The sequence below is a fragment of the Arvicanthis niloticus genome, chromosome 20 (assembly GCF_011762505.2).
Source record: "Arvicanthis niloticus isolate mArvNil1 chromosome 20, mArvNil1.pat.X, whole genome shotgun sequence".
Taxonomy (NCBI): Eukaryota; Metazoa; Chordata; class Mammalia; order Rodentia; family Muridae; genus Arvicanthis; species Arvicanthis niloticus.
This window is the reverse complement of record NC_047677.1, coordinates 18,414,816-18,428,655: the sequence shown is the minus strand read 5'-3', so window position 1 is coordinate 18,428,655 and position 13,840 is coordinate 18,414,816. Positions and strand designations below refer to the sequence as shown.

The 13,840-nt window shown below is 46.6% G+C and overlaps 1 protein-coding gene across 4 annotated transcripts in view; it reads left to right on the top strand.

Annotated features, from left to right (window-relative positions):
- Fyn (FYN proto-oncogene, Src family tyrosine kinase) overlaps positions 1–13,840 on the top strand; it is a 191,723-nt gene that overhangs the window by 86,519 nt on the left and 91,364 nt on the right. The window lies entirely within an intron of this gene.

The following is a 13,840-nucleotide window of genomic DNA, read 5'->3' as shown; positions in this document are numbered from 1 at the left end:
TTTTTAATTAAATGTGGCACCAAATTGGTGTTTTCAGACAATATGCCTGTTTTCTTGTTAAAACGAATGTTATTAAGTGATATGGGATTTTATAAAAATCTAGTAAGTCTAGATTTGGGGAAGCTCAAATGAAGGGCCCAGGACACCACTGGCAATTTAGTTACGTTCTAAGCCGGCTGTGTAACGGGAATAATGAACTCACAGACGAGAAGAAGAATGTTTGTGAAGTGGAAAGAGAAGTTAGCCACTTGAAGAATGGGAAAGTGAAAGGAAGCCCCAGAGCTTCCTGGAAGCTGCCCCAGCCGGGAGCAGAAGCTTGAGAGACCAAGCGCTGTCCTGACAGATGGTGGTGAGGAGGGCAGGCCTTGGAGTCAGGGTTCTAGGTTAAATCTGTGTACCCATTGGTTGTTTTATAACAACCCTCCAAGTCTCTGGTTCTTCTGTAAACCGAGGTCTGTAGTCTTCCCTATTGCACTATAGGCTTTATTTCAGAGTAACTAGGGACACAGCTGTCCCAAGCATGTCGAAACTTCTGAGGAGTTGAGAATGCTTATTCTGATTTGATCACTGACACTGTATACATGCATTAACTCATTGTGCTGAACCAGGTGTTTTGTCTTCATGAGAAATAAAATGATAAGCAATTAGGGGACACTAGGAAATTGTTTCAGAAGAGTGATCGTATTGTTCCATAGCTTAATTGCGGTGTTATTTAGACAACTGTAGGCTTTTGTAGAAACCCATAGAACTGTACAGTAAGGAGCCTGGATTTTGTTCTGTGTGAATGAAAGAATGAAAGAATGAGTTGTAGAGGACAGTTATCGCAGCTTGTTAACGTGCAATGGCAGAGAGTGCACTGCATGTGGGCTGGGGGATTAGGCTGAACCCTCCCCCTGCCCCACACAGCGCCTGGCACACGGAAGTAATATTGAAGGACCCACTGCGTCACCTGCCCACACACTCGTCCACCATGTTTAGATGATCTTCCTCTGCCACACCCTCTCCTGTGAACTAAACTAACCCCCTTCTGATCTTCCTTCCTCTAATGTTACTTTGATGTCCCACCCCATCCCATGAAACTCTTAGCAGAGGCTCCTGCCTTCCATTCCTCCTCTTGCACCTGCCCAGCACCAGAACACTGTGCCTGTCAGGATCAGGCTGTGCCTGTCAGGATCAGGCTGGAGCGGCTTGCCTCAGTAGACACCCAGCCCTAACCTTCTTCCGCCCAGCACTCTCAGTACTGAGCCTAGCGATGGGTCATGCAGGTGTTCTGTCGTGTGGTCTTCTGAGAATGGAGAAGAGAGGACAACATAGCAAATCCATCTTCCCTGTGCTGGTGAAAACCGGTCTTGGCACTCTTAGCTGAGGCAGGGGGAGTGCTGTGGATGAATCTCTTGAGACGCACGCATTTCTCAGATTCTGATTCTTCATTGTGAGTCAAGAGATTGAAGATTCTTACAGCCATAGCATGTGAATACCTCGAGACGCCCTGTCCTCTAGGCCATATCAGTGTGACAGATAAATTCAGTGGGAGATAAAAACAGTGGTTCTCATCTGAGGTCAGTGTGCCTTCCCAAGTAGTGTTTGCTGATGTCAAGGATTCTGCTAATGCCCCACAGTATTAGAACTGCACATGTGCACACACCCAGAAATACTAAATGCCCCGCAGTATTAGAACTGCACATGTGCACACACCCAGAAATGCTAAATGTCCTGCAGTATTAGAACTGCACATGTGCACACACCCAGAAATGCTAAATGCCCTGCAGTATTAGAACTGTACATGTGCACACACCCAGAAAATGACCCCAGATGTCAGTGGTGCTGAGACTGAGAAACTGATGTTAGAGCCAGTAAAATATTGAAAGTGCCTGTTTTGAGAGTTTATATTTTAAAATATTTTAATACTTAATCACACACACACACACACACACACACCCCTGAAAAGAGCTCAGAATACAGAGGCCTGAGATGGCTCCAAGAACCTGCCTCCTTCTTTACCCCTGACTCCAAGCACAAGTAGACATAAATGAATTCAGACAGACAAGTCCTACTGAATGATGGTCCTCAAGAGTAAAGAGAGGTTCTCACAGCCTGACCTCAGCATCTGCGTAGACAGGGCGGTCTCCTGCCGTAGGCCCCAGCTTCCTCAGATGTGTGTGTCTGCAGTTGAAATGGTGTTGCTGTCTGAGCTGGTCCTTTCTTTTGAATCAGGGATGGTGATTCTGGAGGGATGAAGATGTGTTTAGGGAGGAGATGGCTTTCATCTCAGATGACTGAGAGCCAGTGTTCTGGAACACGGGGCTGTGTCTTCGCATCCACTTGCCATGACACCACAGTGTGGTATAACTGTGATGTGCTGAGCACTTTTGTAGCCCAGTATGGCTGCCTGTGCTGATGCCGGGAGATGAAAGCAGCATATGTCAAGCTGGAATGCAGAACAATTCTCTTGAAAAGACTTTACTTAATTATGGGGTCTATTTTGGGAGGGAAACTGTGCTTTTTTGTGTGGTATATTTTAGGTTACACTAACCCAGCTTCCAGACCAGTAATACCCTCCCAGATAGGGTGTGGCATGTGCTAAGGACATAAATATGTCCTCACGAAAGCTCTGGTATGATGTCCTTTCGGCTTTTCGAGCCTTTATTCCTTTCTTGTCATTTCTGCTCTCACACGAGTGCTGGGGAAGTATGTTCTACAAAGCCAGAAGAGAGAAGCTGAAAGCCTTGCTTCACATGGCCAGGCCCAGAGACTTGGGGACTCTTTGTTGTCAATCCATGTCTTTAACCTGGAGGCAACTTGGAGGAATGTACAGAAGTGTCAACGGTAAACAGAGTTGAGAGAGGCTATAGAACACTGTGCTTTATATGGGGCGAGTGTCTGTATGCCACGGGTCGTGCTGGAACATCAGTGTTCTTTCCTGGTGGCCTGTGTCTGGAGTGGGTATCTGTTTTCTCTCTTGTTCTACTAGACACATGACTTTAATGAGTTCTGCCTCCTGTCCACAGCCTTTTGGGGCCTCATTACTCTACCTGTATAGGAGGATCTCAGCCTTAAAGGAGGAGAAGCTGAGTATTTCTGCCCAGTCAGCATTTTCTAGGCCTAATTAAAAATGATTGATAAAGGGAGAGATCCAATTGCATAAGGAAATCAGCTTGTCATTTAAATGGTGTGGAGAAGCAGAGAAATGCATAAAAGGTTTTGCAGTGCCAAACACTGACCAGTCCTGAGGGCAGAAGGGTTTCACTTGCATCCTGAGTCATGAAGACCAGAGGAGAGCAAGAATGAACCACGAAGAAGGTGGGGGGCAGCCCTTTACCAGAGGACTTTCTTGGAAGGGACCAGAGTCCAGTTTGCTTTTCAGTGGAGCTCCCTGGGTCCCTCATGCTGCATATGTCCTCCTGCTTAGAGGCTCTCTAGAAGGTTGGAGGCACTGAACTGCAAATCCCTGCCCCACCTCAGCTTTTGCTCAGAGCTTACACTCCAAGAGACTTTTGTGTGTTGCAGGCTGGCACAGCCTCCAAGGTTCCCTTTCAAATGTGTAAGGAGATGTCTACAGTTTGAAGACCAGCCCGTATATAGAGGCCAGGCCCTCTACTGCCTTGTTCTGTAGTCCTGATAGCCGAGCCCATCACAGCATCTTGCTCACTAAGACAGGTGTCATTTTCTCTCCAGGACAGTTTTGGCAACATCCTGAACCAGATTCCGTGAGCTGCTTCCAGGATCTGCCACCTTGCTTGTGTACAGTAGCCCATGGCTTTGCCATCTGCCCTCACTCTAACACTTAGGCCACAGTGTGGCTTTAATCTGTAGCAACATGTAGAAGCCCCAACTGCTCACTTACTTAGGGGAAGGATTTGCAGAGTCAGAAGCTGTCATGCATGCTAGTGTTTGACTAGTTAGAAAAGACCATAGTAGAGCCACTGGGACACAGGTGGCCGGCCCTGTCTCAGCTGTGCTAGTGAGGCTGTGTATCCAGATGCCATTCAGACCGCTCCTTTAAGTTTATAAAGAGCTGCAATGCATTTGATCTCCCAAACAAGTTCTTAAGTGATGGAATCATGTCACCAGGCAAAGTCGGAGGCTTCTGAATTTGCCTGCATAATGCAGGGGCATTTGGTAATGTGTGGGAGTGTTTGTTGTCCTCTGAAGAATTGGAGGCACTGTCGGTAGGGAGTGGTGTGGGGATGCCAGTTGGCCTTCAGAGCCTGGGAAAGACGAGGCTCTGCCACAGCATCTGTAGCACCATGCTGAAATGCATAGCTCAGTGCTGAGCAAGGAACTACCACAGAGCCAGATGCACAGTCTCGATTGGAATCTCGGTCCCCTATGGCCATTGGATTCAAGGCATCTAAGTCCTCACTGCTGCTTCACTGGGAACTTCAGACATGGGATTCAGGCAGCTGTTCTGCAGACAGGGTGTTGTTGCGCTGTGCATCAGAACTCAGCACAGTATGCTGTTCCTGGACACAGATTCACTGGAGTGGCTGATCAGTCCCTTGTATCTGCCCTTCTGCCACCCTTGCCCAGCACAGGAAAATGGGACCCTTCTTCTATTTGAGGGAAAGATGAGTCCAGTAAGATACTCTGACCATAGGCTTTTCTCAAATCTTACCAACCAGAAACCATCTTGATAGGGTTGGAGATATGGTTCAATGGTTGTTTCATTGCTCTTCCTCAGGCCCCGGGTTCTGTTACTAACACCCTTCTTGGTCAGCTCACAACTACCTGCAGCTCCAGCCTCCATGAACAGACAGACAGACAGACAGACAGACAGACAGACACACACACACACACACACACACACACACACAGAGTTCAAAAAATAAAACTTTAAGAAACCATTCTGATAGAGATGTTAGCATCTCTGATAGGTGTCAGCATCCTGACTTGTGGATTTGCTCTGAGGCTTCACCCTGCCTGGAGGATTAGCACAGCCTGCTGACAGAGCTCTGTGTAAAGTTCAGTTTGGGTGTCAGCCAGCAAATAAGCTGAAACAATGGCATGCCGGCTTGAATGAGCATGTGCCAGATTCGTTAAAGTGGTAACATTGAATACTGAAGAGAGCAGGAAGACAAGATGTCCACGCTGACGTTCAGGTCGGGTGGTACCTGCTTCCCACCCTCTGTGTTTGGAGGTGGTAGTGGTTGGGTTTTTTTTTTTTTTTTTTCTTTCTGCCTTTCTTTACCAACTTTTAATATTTTATTTTGTTTTTATTATGTTTAACTATGTATCTTTCTGTGTCTGTATGGGGTTCATGTGTACCTAAGTGCAGGTGTACAGAGGTCAGAGGTATAAGATGTCCTGGAGCAGCTGAAGTTACAGGTGGTTGTGAACCACTTGATGTGGGTGCTGGAGATAGAACCCAGGCCCTCTGGAAGAGCAGTGCACGCTCTTAGCTGCTGAGCCATCTCTTTAGCACCCAAACTTTTTATTTTGAAAAATGTCAAACCTACTAGTCAGTAGAGTAAGAGATGGCACAGAAGCCTCTAAAGGCTTTACCTAAAGTTACCATTTGTTCTACGTGTTACATATCTGCTTTATTCTCTTCCAATCATATATAAAAATTATACACATACACACACACATATTGTTCATTTTCTGAGACATTTAGAAACAGTGAATATCTCAATGTTTTGGTTCTGAGTATGAATCTGTGAAAATAGAGATTGGACAGTTTTCAGGCATCATAAGTGATGCCTTGTGTCTAATATTGTGTCACACCACAGGGCAGGTGATGTCAGCTTGTTTCCATCCTTGGGCCTGTGACCTAGCTTTCTCTCATCTGTAGTGCCGGTGTCTGCATATGCTTTTCCTGGATCCTAGTTATTTTTGGAAGACTGCCTGATAGGTTTTGCTCTCTCTTGTCTTGACTTCTCTGTACTATGTGATATACATCTTCACGTGTTTGATTTCTGTGGTAGTCAGCTAGATTTTATTGTAACAGCAGATTGTAGTACACGTTTTCTCTCTTGCCTTTAGGGATAAGAAGGAATAACTTCTGCAGAATGCTTCTTATAACCTAGTGTCTCATGGCCTCCTTGCATGTAGGATTTCTTTCACTTTCTTCTTGCACACACTTCAGATGGCTGATGTAACTTGCAAAGGTCACACAGACTGAAGTGGAGCTCACATCAAGCCACCTCTGTCCTCATGGTTATTCAGGGTCTCTCAGTACCTCCATGCCCAAGATCCCCTTGGGCTGTTTCCCATTCTTCAGTTTTTGCCTCAGGCTGTAGAGATCATCCTGCCAGTCTGAGAAGGTCCCCAAACTACTGGGGAGATGCAAGACCCTCACTTCTGAAAGGAGCAGGTACTGTTCAGGGCAGACACTGCTGGAAGTCTGGGTCTGTGTCTGTCCCATCCTGACTTATGTACACTGCTGGAAGTCTGGGTCTGGGTCTGTCCCATCCTGACTTACATATACATCAGCAGTTGGTCGTTCATGTAAAGTTCAACCCCTGTTTGCAGCCAGCGCTGCTGCTGGCCAAGGCGGCCTGATGGCCGACCGTGTTTACAAACGGGACTTTCCTTTGTCCTTTGAATGTTTCTTCTCTGTATAAGAAACTATTATCCTGCAGTGAAGCCCGTGACACTGCTTTGAGTTACAGGTTGTTAGGTTTGCAAAGAAGGAGAGCTGGTTTCACAAAAGCATTATTTAACTGGATTATTTAATACTCCACGGCATCGGATTTCCTTAGAGCCTTAGAGTTCTGATTAGTTGATTAAAAGCACAGAAGGAGATATTTCTTATGTCAACTTTAAATGGCACTTCCCTCTGAATGTCATAGGATTTTCCTTTTCAAACTGCCCCGAGTCCTGTGTTTGCCCATTTTCTGTTCACTTGTCTTCCACGTGTATCAGTGTGTACACAGCACAGGAAAATCTGTACCATGTGCCCGGGAAAGGACTAAAGCAGGGGGAACAGATGAACAGCTTCCAGGAGGGTCCTGGCCAAGAAAAGCACTGGCAAGGTCTAGCTTACTTTATCTAGAATTCCTCTAGTTTGGAGGGCAGCAGCAGTGCAGACAGAGAGCTTCTGCCACCTTCCTTCACCTTGTAAGAACTCCACCCTTCTCTTGGTTAACAGATTAACCACCCTCTAGGCACAGAGGGGCAGCACCCTGCCAATTAGACTTGATCATCTTGAATCTCTTCTGCTTCCTGAAGGGAAGATTGCCTGTTTGCCAGTAGCAAGCAGCCAATGTTCCCTGACAGGTCACCTCCTGGCTTACAGTGTTTATTCAAACCACCTGAGTCTTCCAGCCGCCATGCTTCCGCCACTGGCTCCACTCACCAGTGCATACTGAATCATTGTCTTCACACCAGTAAACTTGGTGTTTATAATGTATCTTCTCTAACCCAGTGTATAACCAAAATGTTGTTTGCCATGTAACCTTTAGACTACACCTTTGAAACTATGTATGAGGGAGTCACCTTTCAGGTGTACTCATGGTGACTCCTGGCTGCATTCCTGGGCCCTGAAGCAGGCCAAGGTCACAGCAGCTTGGTCTTTCACTTGAATCTCCCCAGAGAAACCTAATCAGTGCTCTCACCTCCCCCGAATCTGAGGCCACATTCTTCTCTCCTCCTTGTGCCATTTCCCCTGGCACCCTAATTACAGGGAGATGCTTTTTGTGACCATAACTGCCAGCTCAGCAGTTTGCCTCTGTCCTGGCAGCCAGAGAGGCCACCGCCTGGAAATGCTGGTGTGTGCTATAGCATAGCTCTGCTTTCTCCATGATACTTTCCACAATTCTTTTTCTTAGAAGTAACTTGATGGCATTTTTTTCAAAACCAAGTTGAGATTATAATGCATTCCTCCTTAATAGGTTCTTTAAATATTTGTTATCTAGTAATTTCTCAATGATATCATAGAACACATAGGTATTGCATATTCTTAAATGTCACAAATGCCCCTTTTGAGGGGATGGTATTAGGAAATTGAACCTATAGTCTAAGCCTTCGGAGTAACAGGTTATAGACATCTCTACCACACCCAGTATTATATCTCTCTTTTGTTGTGTTATTCTATGCCATTGTACATGTGTGCGTGTGTGCTGCACATGCATGTATGTGTTGTATATGTTGCAGGCATGTATGTGGGGTGCACTCCCTTGTGTATAAATGTGGAGGCCCAGGATTGGATTGATGTCAATCTCTGTTCTCTCCACCTCACCTTTTGAGATAAGTTCTCTCCCTGAACATGGAGCTCATTACCTTGGTTTGCAAGACTGGTGAGCCTGCTGCTCTTTTGGCACACTCCCAACACTGGGGTTGCAGGCCTTTGTCACAATTCCCAGCTTTTGTATGACTGTGGGGTCCTGACTCAGGTCTTGGGTCCTTTTGTTTGCATAGCAAGCACTTCACCCATCAAGTGTTGTGTTTTGACTGGCCAAATATTTCCCAATCAGTTATTATATAATATGTTATTATATATTAAAGCATTAGGAAGGTCAGGTTCTGTTACTGTCAGATGCAGCTCTTTGTTGACACCATTGCATGAACTATTAGACCATAATCATGGTGTGGGAAGAAGGGTGGCAAAAGAATGGGACCAAGAAGCCTGGAATCTGCAGTAATCATCCCACACAAACTGACTTGTCAAACTGAAGTTTGGTAGGGAAAAGATTGTCTCATGTTCTTACCTGGAGGCCAGACCTCATCTCCCACCACCCTTGGTGACACACTGGATACACCCGCAGTGCATTTTCTGAGGTCATATGGCAACCAAAGGAAAGGTGGCACCCAAACCAGCTGCTGTCCTGAGTGGTACATGGGTTTGGTTCCCCCAGTGTGTGTTCTTGAGGTTGTAACTGGGTGTGGCTCTTCTCTTCCCAGATTGCCTGAGACCTGCCCTTCAGCTTGATGTAGGTGTGAGGTGGAATCAGAACAATGGGAAGGCCTGTCTCCTTACCCACCCCTTCCCTAAAGCAGTGCTCACCCCCCCCCCCCCCCCCGCAGCACTCCCTTCTCACCCCTGGCTTAATGCCACCTTTATTTCCTTGGGTGACTAGCTCTTGTTCACCTCACAGTGTCTTTTTAGTGGCTGTATTTGTACTAAGTAGCCAGAGACTATCATTGACTCTAGGCAAGTATCTTTTGGTTTCCAGGTTTAGTTTATCTCCTGAGTAAAAATGTTTTACTTTAGCTGAGAAAGGAGGGAGAAAGGAGGATCAGGGGGAAGGACATAGCAAAAGCTTTGGGCAGACAACACTTAAGTGGCCCTTGACCTGGAGCGTTTCTTGGAATCTCCCAAGGAGATAGCAAATGCCTCCAAGCCCAGTTGTGTCTGGGAACTGGGCCCAGATAAAAGCGTAAGAACCACTCACATGGACTCAATTTTAGCCATCAGTCTTAGGGAGAATTGAGCTGTGGGAAGCCTATACCTTGACAGACTTGTCCTAAAATGTGTGCGTATACACAACTTCCACATTTTTTAAGCTTTTAACAACTGCCACCATGGAGGATATTTTGTCCGTCAAACCCTCTGGAGTGAGTCTTCAGATAGAGTACATGGTTGGTACTGCCCCGGAGGATCAGAGGGGCAGTCAGTCATGGCACAGGGTACAGACGAATTTACTTAATGGATAAAAAGAATATCTTGCAGTTACTATGTGGGGGAAACACTGTGGTAGGAATGTGTCTGTAAAGCAGAGTAGGAGCAGGAGATCCGTAAACACACAGACATGCACCCATACTCTCACACACCACAGTAATGCACACACACAAATACACACACCACACAGTCATGCACACACACTCTCACATACACCACACAGACATGCACCCATACTCTCACACACACCACAGTCATGCACACACACAAACACACACACCACACAGTCATGAACACACACTCTCTCACACATACACACTCACACACACTATAGAGTCATGCAATATACTCTCACATACACCACACAGTCATGCACACACACTCTCTCACATACACACACACCACATACACTCTCACACACCCACAGTCACATACCACATAGTCTCGTTCTCACGCACACAAACACACTCTTACCCACCCACACTCATATACCCACACTCACACCACACACACACACACAGTCATGCTCACATATACACACCACCCACACATACACAGTCTCACACATACACAGTCTCACACACACACACACACACCTGCACACATTGGTACCATCAGGAAGCATTCACAGAGAAACCATAGAACCCGGCTGTTAAGGCACCAGAAGATGAAGAACACACCATCACTTTATTTTAGGAGCATTAATTCTTATTACTAACCTGATTTTTATCTCAGTGTAGCTTAAGTTTTACACGAGCCATGGGCAAAAAGATAAAGCATTATTGTGTCTGCCATTCACTGATCACGGACAGCAGCGTTGTACTTGCATGGTTACTGGGGGCTCAGTGAACGGTGCTGTCCTGTGCCCAGAGGAGGGTGCACAAGGGCCAGTCTGTCGCTGAGGTGATGATGCTTCTCTCGTGGTGTTTGTTGGGTGTTGGTTCATTCTTAGGAGAGGGCAGCTGCAGCAAGTTCTGCTCCTTCTGCTTTCTCTTGCTTCTTCTCTCCCTGTGACCACTCCCACAGAGGCCATGCAGAACTGTGAGCTCAGATAAACTCTCCTCTCCTCTCCTCGGTAGGTGACCCAGTCTCAAGCATTCTGTTACTAACAGCACAAGTTGAGTGCCTGCTGACCCCGCCCGCACTGAAAACAGTGTGGACAGTACCCCTCCCCCACCCACCACTCTGCTATACATTTCTGTAGCTGTCTGTCCAAGCGACCCTTGTTGGTTCTGTGATCCTACAGAGCAGCTTCTCAACCTTCCTAATACTGAGACCCTTTAATACAGCTCCCCATGTTGCGGTGACCCCAACCGTAAAATTGTTTTCTTGCTACTTCATAGCCGTAATGATGCTGAATTATAACGATCTGATAGGCCACCCCCGTGGGGGTCGAGACTCACAGGTTGAAGTCACTGCTACTGGGCACAACAGGGACATTTCACCTCGGTCCTCTCGTTGTGCTGTAGTTGAAAAGGACATCAACAACCAGTCACAGCTGCTGTGTTTAGAGGCTAATGTCCTCAAGTGGCCTGTGTACTGGGAGCCTTACAGTTAGTTTTTCTATTTTCCAACTCTAAAAGCAATGCAAATTGCATATCTTCATTCTGATGGGGTGGGGGTGATGACCAGGAACTGGCATTTATTTATTTATTTATTTATTTATTTATTCATTCATTCATTTATTCATTCATTTATTCATTCATTTATGGTTTTTGGTTTGTTTTGATTTTTTAAAAACAGAGTTTCTCCATGTAGCCCTGGCTGTCCTTAACTCTCTCTAGACCAGGCTGGCCTCGTAACTCACAGTGCCTGTCCCTGCCCCTCCCAAGTGCTGGGATTAAAAGCCTGTGCCACCACCACCCAGCAAAAGATGTATTTATTCATCTATTTTATGTATATGTTATGTGTACCTGCTTGGCAGAAGAGGGCATCAGATCCCATATAGATGGTTGTGAGCCATCATATAGTTCCCTGGAATTGAACTCAGGTCCTCTGAAAGAGCAGCCACTGCTCTTAACAGCTGAGCCACCTCTGCAGTCTAGCTTGGGGCCTTAAACAGAACAATGGACAGGCACTGGTCCTAGGTATGTGTTTGAAGCAGACTTGCATTACTGACTCTCTGTGGACTCTTAATTAAGCAAGACACCTCCCCTCTGTGAACCTGTCTTCCCACCATCTGAAATGGTGGTTGTTTCACGGATTAAAGAAGGTAGGAAGCATGCTGATGAACGTCACTCTTCATCGCCCTGTGTCAGTCTCCACGTTCCCTTCCCTCAGACCTTGTCCCGTCAGCTTTGGCCCTGCTCCCTGGCCTGGAAAGGCTGAAGTGGCACTGCAGCCTTCTGCGGTTTCTGTCCAGCTGCCTCCATGTCCAGCTGTCCTGCTTCGTGTGCAGTCAAACCCGCACCAACTGTGTACCCTCATCAGGCTTCAAGAACTCCCTCCCTCTTCTCGAGTCCTTCTGAGGGCTGGGAAAGATGGCTGAGCAGTTCAGGTCACTGTTAGCTATGACAGAGGACCCAGGTTTAGTTCCCAGCACACACCACACTCAGGTTTTGTTAATGGAAAGCTTATTTTAGATGACCCCTTCCTGGTGATCCCTCAGGCTGGAGCATCTTCTCCGTGTCCCATTCTCTTTCCTCTTTATTGCAGCTGCTGAAAACAGTGACTGAAAGAACAGTGTAATGTGGTCTAGAACCCTTAGCACATCTGAGAAACATGCAGGTCACTTCCAGATGCCTGTTTCCATCTAGGACACCTTTGGTATATTAGTCCACTCAGGGAGCAGTAGCAAAAGGCCTGAGACAAGGGGCCAGGGAGCTGGGCAACAGAAGTCTAAGGTCAGAGCATAAGTTTCCTGAAGGCCTGTCTCCTTGGCTTGTAGGTGGTGAGAGCCTCTCTGCAAACTCACGTGGTCCTTTCTGTATGTGCATACCTTCTGTTGCCTCTTCTTTTATTCTTTTAAAACTACTTCATAGAGGTTTTTTTTTTTAATTATTAATATTAGTTTGTCTCACTACATAGCCCAGGCTAGCTAGCCTTGAGTTTGCATGGTCTTCCTACCACAGTCTCCACAATACTGGGTTTAAGTCAGGATTCTTCCTTTTATTTATTTAGTTTGTTGTTTCATTCTGTTTTAGAAAGTAAATAAAGTAAAATTTCAAAAAAGAAGGCAGCTGGGTAGTAGTGGCTCACACTTTTCATCCCAGCTTCCAGGAGGCAGGGACAGACAGATCTCTGTGAGTTCGAGACCAGCCTGGTCTACAGAGTAAGTTCTCTGATAGCCAGTGAAATCCTGTCTTGTGAAAGAAAAAGGAAAGAGAGAGAGAGAGAGAGAGAGAGAGAGAGAGAGAGAGAGAGAGAAAGGGAAGGAAGGAAGGGAGAGAGAGGGAGGGAGGGAGGGAGGGAGGAGACAAAAACAAATAAACCCCCCAACCCCCAAAAAAACTGGCTAGCCTGGAGCTCCCTGTGTAGCACAAGATGGTCTTGAACTTCTGACTCTGCTGTCTCCAACTCCCATATGCTGGGGTACAGAAATGCACTGACACCCAGTTGTATATGGTGTTGGATATCCAGGGCAGAACTGAACTATGGGTAAGCACTGTTGGCTGATCCACATTCCAGCCGTCCTCCCCTCTTTGAAACCTTTGTGACCTTATTAATTTTAATGACCTCTTTTAAAGTCCCTGTCTCTAAACACAGTTACTTTGAGAGATAGGGCTTCAGTCCATGAACCCTAAGGGGACATGATTCAGTCCATCTTCCACAGATATAAAAATACTGCCAGGCTGACTGTGTGCACATGTGCCAAGTTTCCTCTCTCAGGAACTTTCTCTGTTGGGAACTTTCTTTCTCCCCCTGCCTTATTCAGGAACTCCACAGAGTGGCCGATGGTTCTGGTCTCTGCGGTAGCTCACCCAGTCAAGCTGCCTTCACATGATCCCATCCCTCAACGCCTGCATCCCTGTCTGGGGATCCCATGTGCATCCCCGCATCCCCGTCCTGGGCCAGGACTCCCTATTTGCTGTCACATCTCTTGCTCTCCTCCCAACCCTCTCTGTGTCTTCCTCAGCAGGCACTGAAGGTAGAGGAGAGAAGGAGCTTCTGCAGGAAAGACAAGACTTAGGGACTGGGACAAGAGGGCCAGTTGTGTTGGAAAGGACATGACTTTTTTCTTTTTCACTTCTGTGTAACAGTGTCCGTATTCTCCAAGTCCCTGAGTCTGAGAGCCAGTGGAGTAACCCCTTAGTGTGAGTTGGTAAGCAGGTGAGTGAATGC